The 16,533-nt window shown below is 34.2% G+C and overlaps 1 long non-coding RNA gene across 1 annotated transcript; it reads left to right on the top strand.

Annotated features, from left to right (window-relative positions):
• The first annotated feature begins 29 nt into the window (after positions 1-29).
• Positions 30-11,821, top strand: LOC135154016 (uncharacterized). The gene is made up of 6 exons (XR_010293467.1): positions 30-170; positions 2,734-2,805; positions 7,260-7,375; positions 9,013-9,076; positions 9,780-9,951; positions 11,315-11,821. It is a non-coding gene; the product is annotated as an uncharacterized LOC135154016 (long non-coding RNA).
• Positions 11,822-16,533: the final 4,712 nt, after the last annotated feature.

The following is a 16,533-nucleotide window of genomic DNA, read 5'->3' as shown; positions in this document are numbered from 1 at the left end:
GATTGGACGTTTCGGCGACACCATCAATTAAAGCGCCATATTCAAAACACGAATGCTGAAACTAAGAAGAGAAGGTACGACCCAAAATGTGATTTCAATGAGTTATTGTCGTTATTGATGAGTTTTTAATAGCACTTTTCTTTCTTGAAATAAAGGAGGGTAATTTAAAGGTGAGTATGTGTGAATTATTAATTGGGTTTTATCGTGTAATTTGTCTGTTTCTGACTGAGAGTGAGACTGATTGTGCGCTCCCTCAGAGTCAGATGTTCGTAGGATGAGTGGTTAACTCTAACTAAGTCTAACCCAGGGAGCTCCGGCCCGCGGGCCGGAGCCCAGGAGTCGACCGTGCAAAACGAGGGAGACACTGGGGTAGATTGGGGTCTCAATAGTAATCTTAATAAAATGTGGAAACAGAAATTATGCACTAACCACGATTATGTGGATGAAGGGTCTATCGTGACACACAAATCCTGACATCGAGGCACAGACTGGAACCTTAATACAAGCAAGGAGCTTCCAACACAGCTCCTTGATACAAGAAACGAAAAGTTCTGTCGCGATACCTCTCCCTCTCCTTTCTTTCAAAATTCAAAACAAAATGGTCGATCGAGACCGAGGCTATATTTTGTTTTTTTTGAGGTTCCAGTCTGTGCATCGATGTCAAGATTTGTGTGTCATGATAGACCTTCATCCATACAATCGTGGTAAGTGCATAATTTTTGTTTCCACATTTTATTAAGATTAATCTACGCTACCCCAGTCCCGTGTCTCCCTTTTTTTGCATGGTCGATTCTTTGCCTTTGCTTTGGCCCACGAAGCGTGCCGGAGCTCCCTTTTTTTGTCAACAAAGCGTATACAATAGGTCTGATGCTTGAACCGCTTCTTTTTGACGTACCTTCGATTAGCGATGTTACAAAATGCTGTTTTTGAAGAACAATTTATAGATAAAAATTATTTAACAAATACTAAAATTTAATATGTGATTATAAATAATTATTATTAGGCCCCTATATTAATTATTTATAATCACGTATTGAATTTTAGTATTTGTTATTTGGGTAGGCGGTCATGTTAAAGCAATAATGCATTGGACCTTTTAACTTTGTATTGTTGAACATATAATATTTTTTTATATTCTTGAAGCTTATGTTCTTATAAACTTCCATAAACTTTAGATATGACCAATCATGTTTATGATCATTGTCATTTTTAGCATTAAAGATAAATTCCAGTTTTGGTAACGATCTAAAAATGACTTTTTACAGAATCTAATATAATGACCACCTAAGTGTCTGTTTGTATGAATAAAAAATATGTGCCAAAGGATTCTGGAAGAAATTGTGTAATTGCTGAGAAATAAGCAAAATAAGCGCGGATTCGGTCACTTCCGTCGGGTCTTTATTTTAGCAATAATAATACACTGTCCCACGTGTGCCTATCTGTGTTGGTGATCTTCAGTGTGAACATTTTTCAGCGTAGATTTCAAGATTTCACAAAGTTCAGTTTATGTAACTGTACCAGATCTAGATCCTCGATGATATACTGACAATTAAGCCTTGTTTTACAGACTTTCTCATGAAATCAGTGTTTACTGCAAATACTGGAATTTCTCTTTAATTGTTTCTGAATTAATTGTTTCTGTAAATAGTTTTTTTTTCCATTGCGAATTGATTTCACACATTTTTCTGTTTTATTATTAATATTGCAAAGTACTACTTTACCCACTTGACATGTTTGCAGCAATTTTCATATTTTGCTTGTATTTCTTGCTGACAATAAAATAAATCAATTTGATTTTTCACATGCAGCCTCTCATATTTTCCTTTTAAGTCTCACACAATCAGACACATTGAGTTTTGTTAGCTCCATTCAAACCCTATTTTTACCTCAACAAATAACATTTAAAGCATAATTTGCTAAATTATCACTATATAAGTATTCTATAAAAATTCAGAATAAGAATACAATGTCGAAAGTACTTAGTTACTTCAATTTTTATGTCAGAAAGGGGTCTCTTTCATTAAAATATCAATGAAAGGTGTCTCTAAAATTGCTCCGTGTTCTAGATAAGGGAAATAATGAAAATTTTGATTTTATCCAATTATGTATGTAAATCTTTAAAGTTTTTTCTCTTTTGACCTCATAAAGTAAGCTCCATACATCAATTCTACAATCAGTAATAAATAAGAAATTATTTGATCTCCATTTATTGAAACATGATTTTATGAAACGTCGTCATTCCGAAATAAAAGGTTCAGGTGATGATGAAGACTAAATATTTTTCCAATACTATCGATATCAAACGATGTTGCGGACTTGGAAGACAAAATTGCCTTCGTGAAACGGAAAGCGCTGATTTGTCGCCAATCTTCCTATCTTGGAAGAATGGTCAAAGGACGTTCCTACATGTACGTATCGCTCATCTCGTCATGAAACAGGTCCCAGGGTTACTTATGACATGTGTCTGGCCACTCATCCTACGTATGTCTTTTACCCTAGTATTTCTATAATGAAGGCATAATTATAATGATTATTATGACTGCATTATAGAAATAAGGTAAAGGGCATATTGTGAGCATACAATTTTGTTTAAAACAAACCCAGGATAAGAATGTTTTGTAGATCTACATGTACATGTATATACATGTAGGCCTAGAATCTAGATCTATAAAAAAAAAAAAAAATCTGAAACAAAAATCTTAAACGGTCTTTCGTTATATTTTTATTTTACAGGATGTCTTCATGAAGGGGATCAGATGAAGCGTGTCAGCAATGAAAGTGTGAATATTATGGTTTCAAATGAAGGTGAGTTTCCTTTGAATTCTTTTTGAGAATGAAGTAAAATTTTATATAGAATTATGCCTGAGTCATAACATTGGGTTTTTACCACTCACACTAGCGCGAGGTTAGTAGTATACTAACCCCGCACACAGAACCGCGTTTTGCAGTGGATTTCTAACTAGTGGGTCTCGCGTGCTGCGACGCCACTTCTGGCGTCCACAACACGACTTCTGTGGCTTGATTTTTCTGTGCGTGGCAGCATGTAATGAACCCTTGTCTGAAGAGTGGGTTTTTACTGGTGTTCGTCAGTGATATTTCAAATATATGAACGAAGACCAAGACAAGACTGCCAGAAGTGGTCCACCTGTTTGATTTACTTATCCATTAATTTGTTTATTTGTTCATTTATTTTGTTGTGAAAGAAATAATTATAGAGAATATAAATTATATATTTAACCATACATGTATATTCAAATACACTGTGAACTGATTTATGTAACCTTCCCCTCCCATCCCCCTTCCCTTTATAATGCAGTGCTCAGTCCAGAAAAAAAAAAGAAGGAGAGGTACGATTTTAAAGGACACGTCGAAAAAAAATAAATAATAGTAGGCGGGTCAATCCATGTCAAATCAACCAATGCTTGTCACCCGACCCTCTTCGATTTTCTTTAAACTCGGACCAAATGTTGCCCCAAGTGTCTGACGGAAAAATTTTAAATATTTTGCCCCAAGGTCAAACGGTTGCTAAGATACGGCCTCCCATATCAACCAATGCACACTCAAAGAAATTATTTTAAATAAAATTGCCTATTTTTGATTGACAACTGCAGAAAAATTTGAGGAGTTGCAGTCCTCATTTTAAATAAATTGGAAGAACTTTTTGGTCTAAACATGCAGAGTATACTATTGCGCGGACGTGTCGACCGGGTTTCGCACACAAGGTCACGGAAATGGTGTTACATGTAAGCATCCATGTCAATGTTTTCAGAAGCATGTTTGGAGGCTCATAAATAAAAAATTCAATTAGCTTAGAACCAAATATTACAATGTATGCACATTTATGGACTTTCATATACTCAACAGAATTAGAAAATATTGACCCAAGAGTGTGCGTCGGTTTCTTGTAGGGCGCCCTCCAAGTTGGATTTTTTTTCAAAAGATGCCAAGTTCAAGGTCACGGATCACCTCCCGTCCCATCAAGGAGGGGGACCAATTTCTGTGTTTTGATCATAGACATTTACCCATATTGTCAAGTGTTACTTGAGAAATTTTGCTACCGGAATGTTTAGTGGCTGATTTACGCATTCCAAAATGGTTGTAAACACCCTAAACTTAATGTTAAATGACACATACATGCTTTTCACCACTTTTCAAATTGTGATAACTCAAAAATGAAGAGCCAAGAGATGGTGATATCTTCTGTGATGATAGTCTGTAATTAGTATTAAAAGGATATATCTTCAGAAATGTGCTACTTGTGAAGCACAAATAGCTATATTTGGAATAATTTCAAGGTCAAATGATATGGTTTTGAGTTCAAATATTTTATGTAGCTTGAAGTAGAACAAAAGTGGAACATGATTTGCAATTATCAGCATGAACTCACAATCTAAGATGGAATGATGCACAATTAAAAGTGGATGAAAACACTTGATTAGTAATGAAAATTGTCTGATTTATTGATTTTTACAATTTTCAGCTGTATTTTCAAGGTCATTGTCATGAGAGAATAGTTACTTAATCTGCAGATCCTCCAAGAACTCATTACAGACTACTAACACTGCAAATATCAACCTGATCAGATATTCTCTTTATGAGAAAATCCATTTTGAAATGTGTTGCAAAGTACATGCGTGATATGAAGCTACTTATGAAGCACAAAGAGCTGTATTTGGAATATTTTCAAGGTCAAATTATATGGTTTTGAGTTCAAATATTTTATGTAGATTAAAGTAGACCAAAAGTGGAGCATGATTTGCAATTATCAGCATGAACTCACAATCTAAGGTGGAATGACACACAATTAAAAGTGGATGAAAACACTTGATTATTACCGGTAATGAAAATTGTCTGATTTATTGATTTAAATGATTTTAAGCTATATTTTCAAGGTCATTATCATTAAAGAAAATTTACTTAAACTGTAGATCCTCCAAGTACTCATTACAGACTACAAATACAGCAAATATCAACCTGATCAGGTATTCTCTTTACGAGAAAATCCACTTTGAAATGTGTTGCAAAGTACACGCATGATTTGAATTTGCTACTTATGGAGCACAAATAGCAATATTTGGAATAATTTCAAGGTCAAATGATATGGTGTTGAGTTCAAATATTTCATGTTGCTAAAAGGAGAACAAAAGTTGAACATGTCTTTCAATTTTTGGCTTAAACTCACCCTTAGTATTGAAATGACACCCATTTGAAAGTCAATGTAAACACACTTGAATGCCATATGATTTTGGAAAATTAACCAAGTTATTGTTTTTATCGAATTTTAGGTGTGTTTTCAAGGTCATTACCAACAATACAAACTATTTATGAAGATATGTCCTTTTAATACTAATTACAGACTATCATCACAGAAGATATCTATGTCTCTTGGCTCTTCATTTTTGAGTTATCACAATTTGAAAAGTGGTGAAAAGCATGCCATTTTGGAATGCGTAAATCAGCCACTAAACATTCCGGTAGCAAAATTTCTCAAGTAACACTTGACAATATGGGTAAATGTCTATCAAAACACAGAAATTGGTTCCCCTCCTTGATGGGACGGGAGGTGATCCGTGACCTTGAACTTGGCATCTTTTGAAAAAAAATCCAACTTTGAGGGCGCCCTACAAGAAAACAACGCACACTCTTGGGTCAATATTTTCTAATTCTGTTGAGTATATGAAAGTCCATAAATGTGCATAATATTTGGTTCTAAGCTAATTGAATTTTTGATTTATGAGCCTCCAAACATGCTTCTGAAAACATTGACATGGATGCTTAACACCATTTTCGGTGACCTCGTGTGCGAAATCCGGTCGACAGGTCCGCGCAATAGTATACTCTGCATGTTTAGACCAAAAAGTTCTTCCAATTTACTTAAAATGAGGACTGTAACTCATCAAATTTTTCTGCAGTTGTCAATCAAAAATAGGCAATTTTATTTAAAATAATTTCTTTGAGTGCGCATTGGTTGCTATGGGAGGCCATATCTTAGCAACCGTTTGACCTTGGGGCAAAATATTCGAGATTTTTCCGTCAGACACTTGGGGCAACATTTGGTCCGAGTTTAAAGAAAATCGAAGAGGGTCGGGTGACAAATTGTCTGAAAATTGGTTGATTTGACCCAGGCCTAATGAGTTGGCGGTAATAGTCAAATATGACTGGTCGCCATTAAAATCCAACAAACAACAACAGAATTGTCTCATCTCAAGTGTCTTTAACTCTTTATAGACTACAATGTAGAAGCTGCAAGATTGGGATGCCTGCTGCAGGCTCATTAACCATGCACCCATGTAATGAGGGACCCTCCTCTCCAGCTACATTTCGCATGGAATCTATAGGCCTATAATACGTACATGTCAGGGTTGGGCTCAATTACATTCTTTAATTACAATTACAATTGTAATTATGTAATTGAATAAATGTTCAATTACAATTACTTTTCAATTAAATAATATTTTTATCAATTACCAATTACTTTTGTCAATTACTATCTAAATAAGTCATAGATGAAACCAATTTTTATTGTGTACATACAGTAGTACCACCTATTCCAACATAATTCTAAGTTTCAGAGAAACTGACAAGATGAAGGTATATGTTTAAAGAGCAAAGATTCTGCCTGTGATGTGAATTTTGTTTTCATTGACCCATACTAATCACAAAAAAGAAAATAAATCTACTCATCAAGACGTACATACATGTATGTACTTTTATTGTCCGATGCATAATATAGCATTTGTTGCTACATTTTTTTTCCTATTTTGAATTTCAAACTTTAATACAAGTTTCAAAATGACACATAAAAACTTTGCAGTGTTGTGCAAATATGAAATTTTGTCTTCTCGATGACTTATTTTGGACTTGTTCTTCCTCCTGCCACATGGAATGTGAGAAATACTTATATGCATGAATTTATTAAAGAGAAAAATATATTCATAAAAATGTATTTTTATCACCCTGAAGGCAATCAGCTTGCACTCCAGTGAATGAGTATTTTACTTAGATAACATAATTTTGTTTATAAAATAGGATTTGGGATTTATTGAGGGCCTACATACATGTATGTAAGGTGTATGTAACACCAAATTTTCCCTTGTACATAATAAACAAAAACAAAAAAACAATTAAAAACGCCAAACGGCCAAAAAAGCAACTCGGTACCCTATTCTATTCTGAATATTATTTGTCTTGCTCTATGCTGTATATACTTCTCAATTTGAAGTCAAGATTTCTGTATTTCAAAAAAATTCTTCTTATAGACGTTCATACATAACAAACGAGGGATGACTTTGAAAGGACGCAAAGGCAGTTCAAGGCACAGCGGGGACAAGATTGTACGACATATTTATGTCACATGAGATGAACATATCCCCTGGTAAGTACAATCTCAAAACAATGCATGTAATAAGTTATTAATTAGCCAGCTCATAAATGTAGATGTAAATTAAATTAGAGTCGAGATCAAACATACAGTGTATCAAGCTTACTGCCTGTATGTGGCAGGCAAATTTCTCTATATTTTTTAATTAAAAATATAGTCCATAATTTTATTTTTGGCAGTGTTTAAAGGCATGTCTAGTTGTCTACACAAATGTGCATATATGCACCCTATACTCTCACTGAGTCACTGGCAATAAGTTTTTGTAACAAAGGCTATAGATAACGTATATCAAATTGCATCATAATTTCTTTGCATACTGCCAGCTTGATGATTTTCAATATGTTTCTAGTTCTTATGCAGAACTGAAAAAAACAGTAGTAATAACAGATAAGTAATGAAAGTTATGAAATCTGTATCACAAGTTAAAATGCAAACGTACAATCATCCCATGGATCAACTTTTTAAAATGCCTCTACTACTTTAGAATAGTTTACTCTGCAGTGCTGCGAGGTATGACAAATATGACGTCGAGTTTGATTAGATGGGATAGTGGTGTAGCATTTTTCTTTTTGAGAATACAAGCCTTTTGATGTGTTATTTGTCTTTTTAAAAGCAAATTCGTTCACACAAAAGTGCTGATATTTTGAAAACAAGCACATGAACCCCCAATTTTCAATATCCACACCTATTTAGTATACCTGTCTCTACAACCATACAAAATTTTGTGAAAATGACATGGGTTTTGTACAGAGTGCAGCATTTGTTGTATTTCTTAAATTTGTTATATAAATTTTTAATTTTGTAGATATATGTTTTTGTCATCTTTTACACCTTAAAGGTAAAACAAGAATAGCAGTATGGGTTGATTCTTTATATTAAGTATAAAATTCTGAACTACAATGTAAAATTTGGTTATATTATTATTAAGATGGATTTTGACTGAGTAATAGAGGTTTAAACTCAACGTTGTGATCTCGTGAGGTTTAAAAAATGCAAAATTATTTTTATTGTGTATTGTGTAAAGCTCAATAGCAAAAAATCAAGCAAATGAACCCATAATAAATTTTGCATACATGTATTTGGAATAATCAGGTGCTAATTTATTTTAACTGTAAAATTTGGTTGAAATGACATGGATTTCATTTGAACTGTGGAACGTCCTTGAAATTAATTTTCCCCATGCATAATCGACATAATAGAGAATACAGGGTTCTATGGCGGCCAATTTGAATATCAAGAACATCAATGTTTTGTAAAAAATCATTTTTTTTTTCAGCGAGTATTTCCCTCCTACAACACAATTAAATGCATTTTATAGCCAATGTGCAGGGAATTTGATTATTTTTGTGGGTAATTTGCATATTTTTGGTGGTCATATTATATTTTGCCAATTTGCAGAAAATGCTCAAGGTTACACAAGTGGAATAATTTATATTTGGAATCAGCACCCTCGAATTGACAATAAACCATAAAAGAATATTCTAGGCCTACATATGAAAAAACATGGTTTAGTCCATTTTTAGGGGGCCTAGCCTGGACTGAAAAGGAAATGAAATGAAATAATCATTAATGCATAATTAGTTTCTTATGTAATCTATCTTTGAACTTTTTCCTTGTTTTTTATTCTCTAGTGTGAACGGACCTCTGATCATCTCTTTGGTGCTGCCTACTTCAGACAAAAGGAAGCAATCTGTGGTAAGAAATATAGAAGTTAATCAATTCAGAGCTCTCCTTGTTTCTATGTTTTTGTCTCATATGTTTTGTCATGGGTGCATAGCAGAGCGAGACAATAGGTACGGTATTGGGCTTTATTATCAAATGAATATTTTTTTTTATCTCTCTCTCCTTTAAAAAAATTTATCTGTTTTACAGTTTTGAATGTTGGCACTGCTACTCGATCTAATTGTGTAATGCAGATGAGACTGCCAGATGCATTCCACTTGTATTGTACCTTCAGTATATCAAGAGACAAATATTTTCACACCTGCTCCTGAAAGAAACATTTTATTAGTCATCATGAACCATCTGAAAATTGAAATTTATCTTATCAATTCAATAAAATTAGCAGTTTATCATGCTTTATTTAGTGTATTACGGCAAAATTTATATTTTATTCATAAATTAGCATTATTGATTCATAAAAAAATCTTAATTTGGAAAAATTAACCATACGACCTTGTAGATCATATCGCATTCTACCACTGTGCAATTTTCACGGTGCTCATGCAATCTTCAGCTAAGAACCTGGCCGCAAACTGGGTCAAAATAATACGACTCTATTAGGTTTAAGAGCAAACAATTGATCTTAGATGCATCTTGAGCATAATATCGCTTATAATCTGAGAAATTCTATTTTTCAAATTCATAACCAATTAATTTAATACTTTTCTCTCTGCAGTAAGCATACAATGCTATTCATGAAAGCAAAACCCTACAAGGTTCATCTGGCAGAAATGGCAAAACAGGATGGAGCTAGATTATAAAGAAGTTGTCATGATGGAGAATTTCAGCTCAATAAACCTGGGTCAAAGATCAAGAAACTGTCCAGAAATATGCCACCATCACGAGTGGTAAGTTGAGCAGCGTTAATAATTATTTCCAAAGGGCATTTGAAAAAGTGGTGCATTTTTAACATGCTTATTTTAGTATCTATATGATTTGTCTGTGCAATATCAAAGTTGTTAGAATGAGCTCAAGGATGTAGTCACTAGCCAATGATGGGTGCATAACTGCATAATATGCAAGTCACAAGTTCATTGTATAATTCTACAAAACTTACTAGTCCCAGTAAAGCTTCTGCCAAGGGGTATATAGTGTGCAGTTCCATGCAGTTTGGGGGCATATTCTCCCTATAGCGCGTAAAGACGGAGATGCCATCTGAAATAATCAAAGTAAAGTCTATGGTAACTGTTTTGATGCTCTTATTATTAGGCTTGCAATTTGCATACTAGATTCACATTCAAATTTGCTTATTTTCATTTCCAACAGAACAAAATGAAATGGCTGTAATTACCATGACATTGGCATATAATAATATACTTCTACAAACAGTGTAAATCAAGATAGGTTTAATATTTTTTCCATGGGTTAACAAAATAATATTTAAAAGCAAATTATCAATTGCTGTGAAAATGTAGGGATCCACTAAAAAGCAAATGCTTGTATAAATGTTTTTACTTTGTGAACCCCTCAAAATGAGATATGACTAGGATGTTAAAATAGAAAGCAGATGTGACTTCTTTGTCTTTGCGACCCTAGAAAATTTTGAACGATTTGAACAAACGGTCCACACAGTTTAATTTATAAACAATTGATGTGCATTCAAAAAAATGTTTGATGTTAGTGACGATCTAGGCATCTCAGGTATTCACACCTTATAATGCAAAATCAATTGGTGCAAGCACCTCATGCTTGTTACATATTGTCAATACCCTTGAGTGTGCTGCATCACCACAGCACACTTTAATATCCAACATACAAAGTCCAGGAAAATTTACAAAACAAAGTTGAATCCAAACCTGCAACACATATATGCAACGAGTTCTTCCTCAGTTATTATTTGGTGTGAATGTACCATTCAGTTGCTTCTGACATTACTTGAGGTACGCGAGGTATTACTTTGCGATGAGAGAGACTGATTACTGTTTTCAGTAACCTTTTGAGTTTTTGGACCGCACCAGGCCCGCACTAAAATAGTCCGCACCTCAAGCGTTCATGATGAAAAAGAGAAAAAGAATTTTCTGACACACATCAAGGCTGCATGTGTAAAAGACTTGAAATACAACAAACTGCGACAAAGGAACAGAAAAGTAGTGCATTTATACCAAAGCAACCTCTGATTTATTTCCTATGTACATACGTCAAAGTATGATGAATAGTTTTGAAAGGGAATGTGTTAGAATGATATTTTGTTCTTTCACTTTACAATTGCAGTCATGTCACTGAGTGGAGACACCCCCTTTCTGGTTCTAACCATTTTCCAATCAGAGGTGAGAGAGATAGTCTACCAGAGATAAGGACATGACACCAATCTTCAAGACTTCATCTACACGGATGTCTGGCGTGAAGGTCTTTGCTGAAGTATGGTCAACATAAAAATGGATTTGACACCAAACACTTCATATACTCCCATCATCTTGTGTTAATGAGGTTCCTAGTAGTCACGATAGAGATAGTTTACAGGGATTTTCTCTTGACACCAGTCATTATCTACACTCTGTCTGATATTAGCCCTATTTTAACTGGGCTTTTTAAGATAAAGTTTTTACTGATATAGAGTAAGGATGATGTTTGGTGTTACATGTAAGTGTAAAGTTATATGGATTAATATTCCCAAGAATGTCAAGAATATGGTTAAAACTCAGTTGGTGGGGGGAGGGGGTCATCAGACTGCATGAACCAAATGTTAGTTCAAATTTGATGTAAATTATTGAAAATATTTTTAGTATGAAATATGTGACTTGCAAATGCATTCACTACTCATGAACCCATTTTAATTTGATGAATTTTGTGTAGCTCTTAGAAACAGGTCCAAGCTATTATAGTTTGAAAATAGTTGTAGGAGATATTTGTGGAGTTAATGGTTTACAACTTCTATCTTTATGAAGTTTGTATTTGTGTTTATATTGTACTAACTATACTGCAAATGTGGACCCAAAGGTTTTCCAGAGTTTTTCCCTATTTATTGTTATCCTTGTTTTTTGCCCTGGATTGATTTGTCGTACTGCCGGTACTAGTAGGCGGAGGGGGGATTGGCTGGGGGTTGGGCTGACTATTCTGCAAAAGTGGACCCAAAGGTTTTCCAGAGTTTTTCCTTGTCGAGTTTTATCTCTGGTTTTTTACCCTGGATCTACTTGTCGTAGAACTAGTCGGGGGCTGGGGGGATGGGGTGTCGTAGCACAATTAATCTAAATCACAAGGTTTTGTAGGGACGTAGATTATGCATAACTTTACAGCATAATCAATGGAATCATTCAATTTCATTAATCATCATTGGGGAAAAGTTTATGTTCAATTTCAGTATTACCTATTTTGATTGCTAATTAGAGAAAAAAAATGTATTTCAAATGCTCAGAATATCCTGTGCTTGACATTGTTAATCTTGTTAATGCCTATCAGCCACAAGCAAAGCCCATTATTGATAAATTAGACTGTTCAATTTTAGGTGACAAAATATTTTAGTATCATTTGCATACATAATTTAAATTTGTATTTCAGAGGAATCATTAAAATTGGGAATGGTCCGAGTTTGTACTTCCTTGCGGAGCACTGCACATTATGGGCATAAAATAAGATTTAACATTAATTAAACAAAAGGTAGACTGTTCGCAAACAAAGATCAAAGTTTCAAACCATAATGATTAAAGCAGCACACCTGATGCTATAGTTCTGAAGCCTGTAAATAGTATTCCATTGGTAGATGAATCAAGCTTTGTTTAGGGCAGCAAATCTGTATTGGTTATTGAGTGACATATGGGTTTAATTAATTTATATTAGATGGTTGTGTATAGCGCCTGACAAATAATTTTTAGGGAAATTAATTTTTGAATATAACATGACAATTAGGGGAATTAATGCTTGAATATACATGACAGTATTTTTAAATGCTTGTTAGGGAATGATTTTTATACCTCAAGCCTCTGTAGGTGGTTTCTGGAGTCGTCATGATTTTGGGCTGTCTGTCCATCCGTCCTGTTTTTATACTTGCTGAAGATTAGTGTGACAGATCACTTTCAAACTTGTTCCAAGTATTGTAGGATTGAAAATGATCTGTGTATTTTTTGTAGGGTATCAACATCAAAGGTCATTATATACATTCAAATACCTTGTTCTCGCGATGATTTAAAAACTGTATGATAGATCAATTGCAGACTCGGTCAAGCTTGTAAGTATATTGAAAGGGCAATGATCTGACAAGATTTTTGGGTCAGGAGGTCAAAGTTCACAGAGGTCACGATATACCTGAAAATGTATTTTTCTAGCAACAACTAAAGAACCGTTTAAGGGTTCAACTTCAGATTATACATGTGTACATACACAAGTAATGATCTGAATAGATGTTAGGGTCATGAGGTTTAAGTTTAAATGTCACATAGGTCTTTATAAACAGGAATATCTCGTTATTGCGATAGATGATTTCATACATTAAGATATTTTGTTTTCACTTTAATTGAAGAATTGCTTGAGAGAATGTCTCCAATTTTCACTCATGAATGCAATGTGAGATGATGATCTTAATCAGAAATCAGATTTTAGGCTCACAAGGTCAGGGTTTAAAGGTCACCGAGGCCATTATTTCAAACTATTAGAAGTTGGTTGTATAATGTATCCTAAATCTGGCAATAGTGGAGGCATAAACTTTGACTGTGTGCACTCGAGAATCCCATCAGTTTCTATCAAATTTTGCATAGTCCCACTAATGTACATTTATTGTTCCAGTCATTTGGGGTATTTTTCATTAAGAAAACACATACCGGTACCTACTGTATATGATATTCGAAAAGTGCCTGTATAAATATCAGATAATTTTGAATTCATGTAAAAGTTTATGAAACTGCCAAGACAATTTTGGGAAGTGTTTCACAAATAGTTAAAACTGACTCAAAGTCATGCTGAAGTATTAATACACACATGATAATTTAAATCTGAATCCATGTATATGATTGAATGCAGAAGTGCGTATCTTCTGATTCTGATCCAACCGATATGGTGATCTGTTATTTTCCACACAAGTGGAAATTTATGAGAAATTTTCAGTCACACTTAAATCTTTGCGATCTTTGTGAAACACCTCTTTGATCTGTCTCTTATGCCACATGTTCTAGGGACAGTGATATTCCATTTATTGGTAAATATGTGTTGGTTCTTTAATTTTCATGCAAAAATTCATTGAATTTACCTTTGACAAGCATAATTTTTGTTTCATGACAAAATGAATATTCCAGTTCAGTTCAAGTTTGAAACAGATTTTCAGAAACAGGAAGGATCCTTTTTTTTTTAAACTGAGAATCACTGTCCCTAATGTCATGTCAGATAGCTTGGACCTGCCCTACACATGTAGTGTATGATTGTCTGTACTGTATACATGTACTTTAACTTTGTATTCATACAATATGTACATTTCTTTTTGAAAAAACAATGTAAGACCAGCAGCCGAGAAGATTCATTCAAGTCGGAGGACCAGAGCATTTGACCTCATTGATTGCTGGGGTAGGCCTCAGACCTCACAAACATGGCTTCCTGTCTGGTGTGAGCTGAGATCTTCCTGCCTAAATCACACAATATGTGACATCACTACCAAGAGTTCTCTTTTTCAGTGTGCAGAGGAGGGCACTTGACACTGCTGTGCGTGGTATACAACATCTAAAGTGTAAGTGCTTTATTAATGATTTTAATGATATTTTGTTTAGCCTAGAGTATGCGAGACAATGCAATCGGTATTCCAGCATTTATTATTGAGGGCATTAAGTAGTTTGGAGATATTGGGCACCAGGTTTACCAAATGTGGGCATTTTATCCACGTTTGCAATTTTTGAATTTATGACATTCTTTGTAATCCCTGGAATATTTTTTTTTTTCATTTTAAAAATCTCTCAAAATATACAATTCCTGATAGAAAATTTGATAATTTTGTCGGGACTTCGGATCCATTGATTGTCGTCTGTCCTTTACTTCCCTGTACTGTATGTATCTATCTGCACTACCTCTAAATTCATCTTTGTTTCACACCGTTGCAACATGATATTCGCCATGACTGATATTATAATGTGCTAAGAAGACAATTCATAAATCTCTGCATACTTTGATCTTATTATTTTCACAATAATTGCAGAGCAAGTATTTGAGAAAGTATTAATTATTTTACAATGTAGTATATTCCCTTTTCTGTACATGTGCATGTTACATTTTTTGACAAATTTGAATTAATATTTTAAACTTTATCTTGGTACTTTCCCTATTCACCATAAAATTCATGTTTGTGACGTTTGCTGAGTGTGTATCCATCATGAAATCAAAGCAATGTGTAGAGATTTATTGGCCTGCATTGAAATGACAAGTGATGAATGTGGCTTCTCAGTATCGGTTCGTCCGCCCCCAAAAATCAAATGAATGAAAAAAATGTATTTACTAAATTTTGGATATTAAGTTTTAATCCATTTTTATGAGGATTGTGTGCTACATTGGTTTTTCCATAATGTGTAAAAAAAATTGCTCCTTCAATTAATGCAATACATATCTGAAACCCAGTTTTAGAAGTGCAATGTCAAATTTTGATTTCTATCCTGCCATCAGTTGTCAAGTACTTCTCAATCCATTTCACAAGAGCCTTGCCATTGTCGTGTTTCTATTTGCATGTTTGTCAAATTTCATCAGTGGAGCTGTTTAGCTAAGACTGCTTTGGGGCTTTGTGGCATTGATTAAGATCGTTCAAGGACCAGTTTGTACTCAGAATTGACCCAGGTAACCATTTGGTCTGCACAAAGAAGAGAAGAGAGGAACTGTTGACCTATCTTTGAACACAGCACTGCTGGCTTCCAGAAATTTGGTTCAGTTGCATGCATACATCTTTGTATTTGGTGTTTGGAAATCTTGTAATGTTGGGATACATCAGGTTTTGTCTGACCAAGATGAAAGTTGTCCTTTTCAGTTTACTTGTGGTATCCAGAGCTCTTCAAAACTTGCACATTATCTTTTGTGGAAATCAAAAGCTGATATCTTATGTAGAGCTGCCAACCAGTATTTTTTTTGCAGAATATAGTATATTTTATCCAAACATAATATGGCATTATGTTTTTCTTTATAAAATGAAATTCCCCCCAAAAAAAAATCCAAAAAAAATCATGTCATTGAGAAAATTATTTCTGCGTATATCTCTATTTCATAAAACTTATACAAGTATAGTCAATGGGATAAACTTAATTTCAGGTAACTTTCATACGGGGGGGGGGGGGGGAGAAAATACAGTTTAGGGATCAAAGAATATAATTATTAATTCCCAGAGGTTGGCAGGTCTGTTCATTAGGTGTCTGCCTTTTGTATGATGCCTGCCATGCTGATGGACAGTATCCTATGAGAGTGTTGGCTTCTTTGTGGTTGCATTTGGATAGAGACCCCAGTTTTCCATCTTCTAAAATGCCAATTCTGTGACCTTT

The sequence above is a fragment of the Lytechinus pictus genome, chromosome 1 (genome assembly GCF_037042905.1).
Source record: "Lytechinus pictus isolate F3 Inbred chromosome 1, Lp3.0, whole genome shotgun sequence".
NCBI classification, from domain to species: Eukaryota; Metazoa; Echinodermata; class Echinoidea; order Temnopleuroida; family Toxopneustidae; genus Lytechinus; species Lytechinus pictus.
The sequence above is the reverse complement of the archived record's forward strand: the minus strand, read 5'-3'. Positions and strand labels throughout refer to the sequence as shown.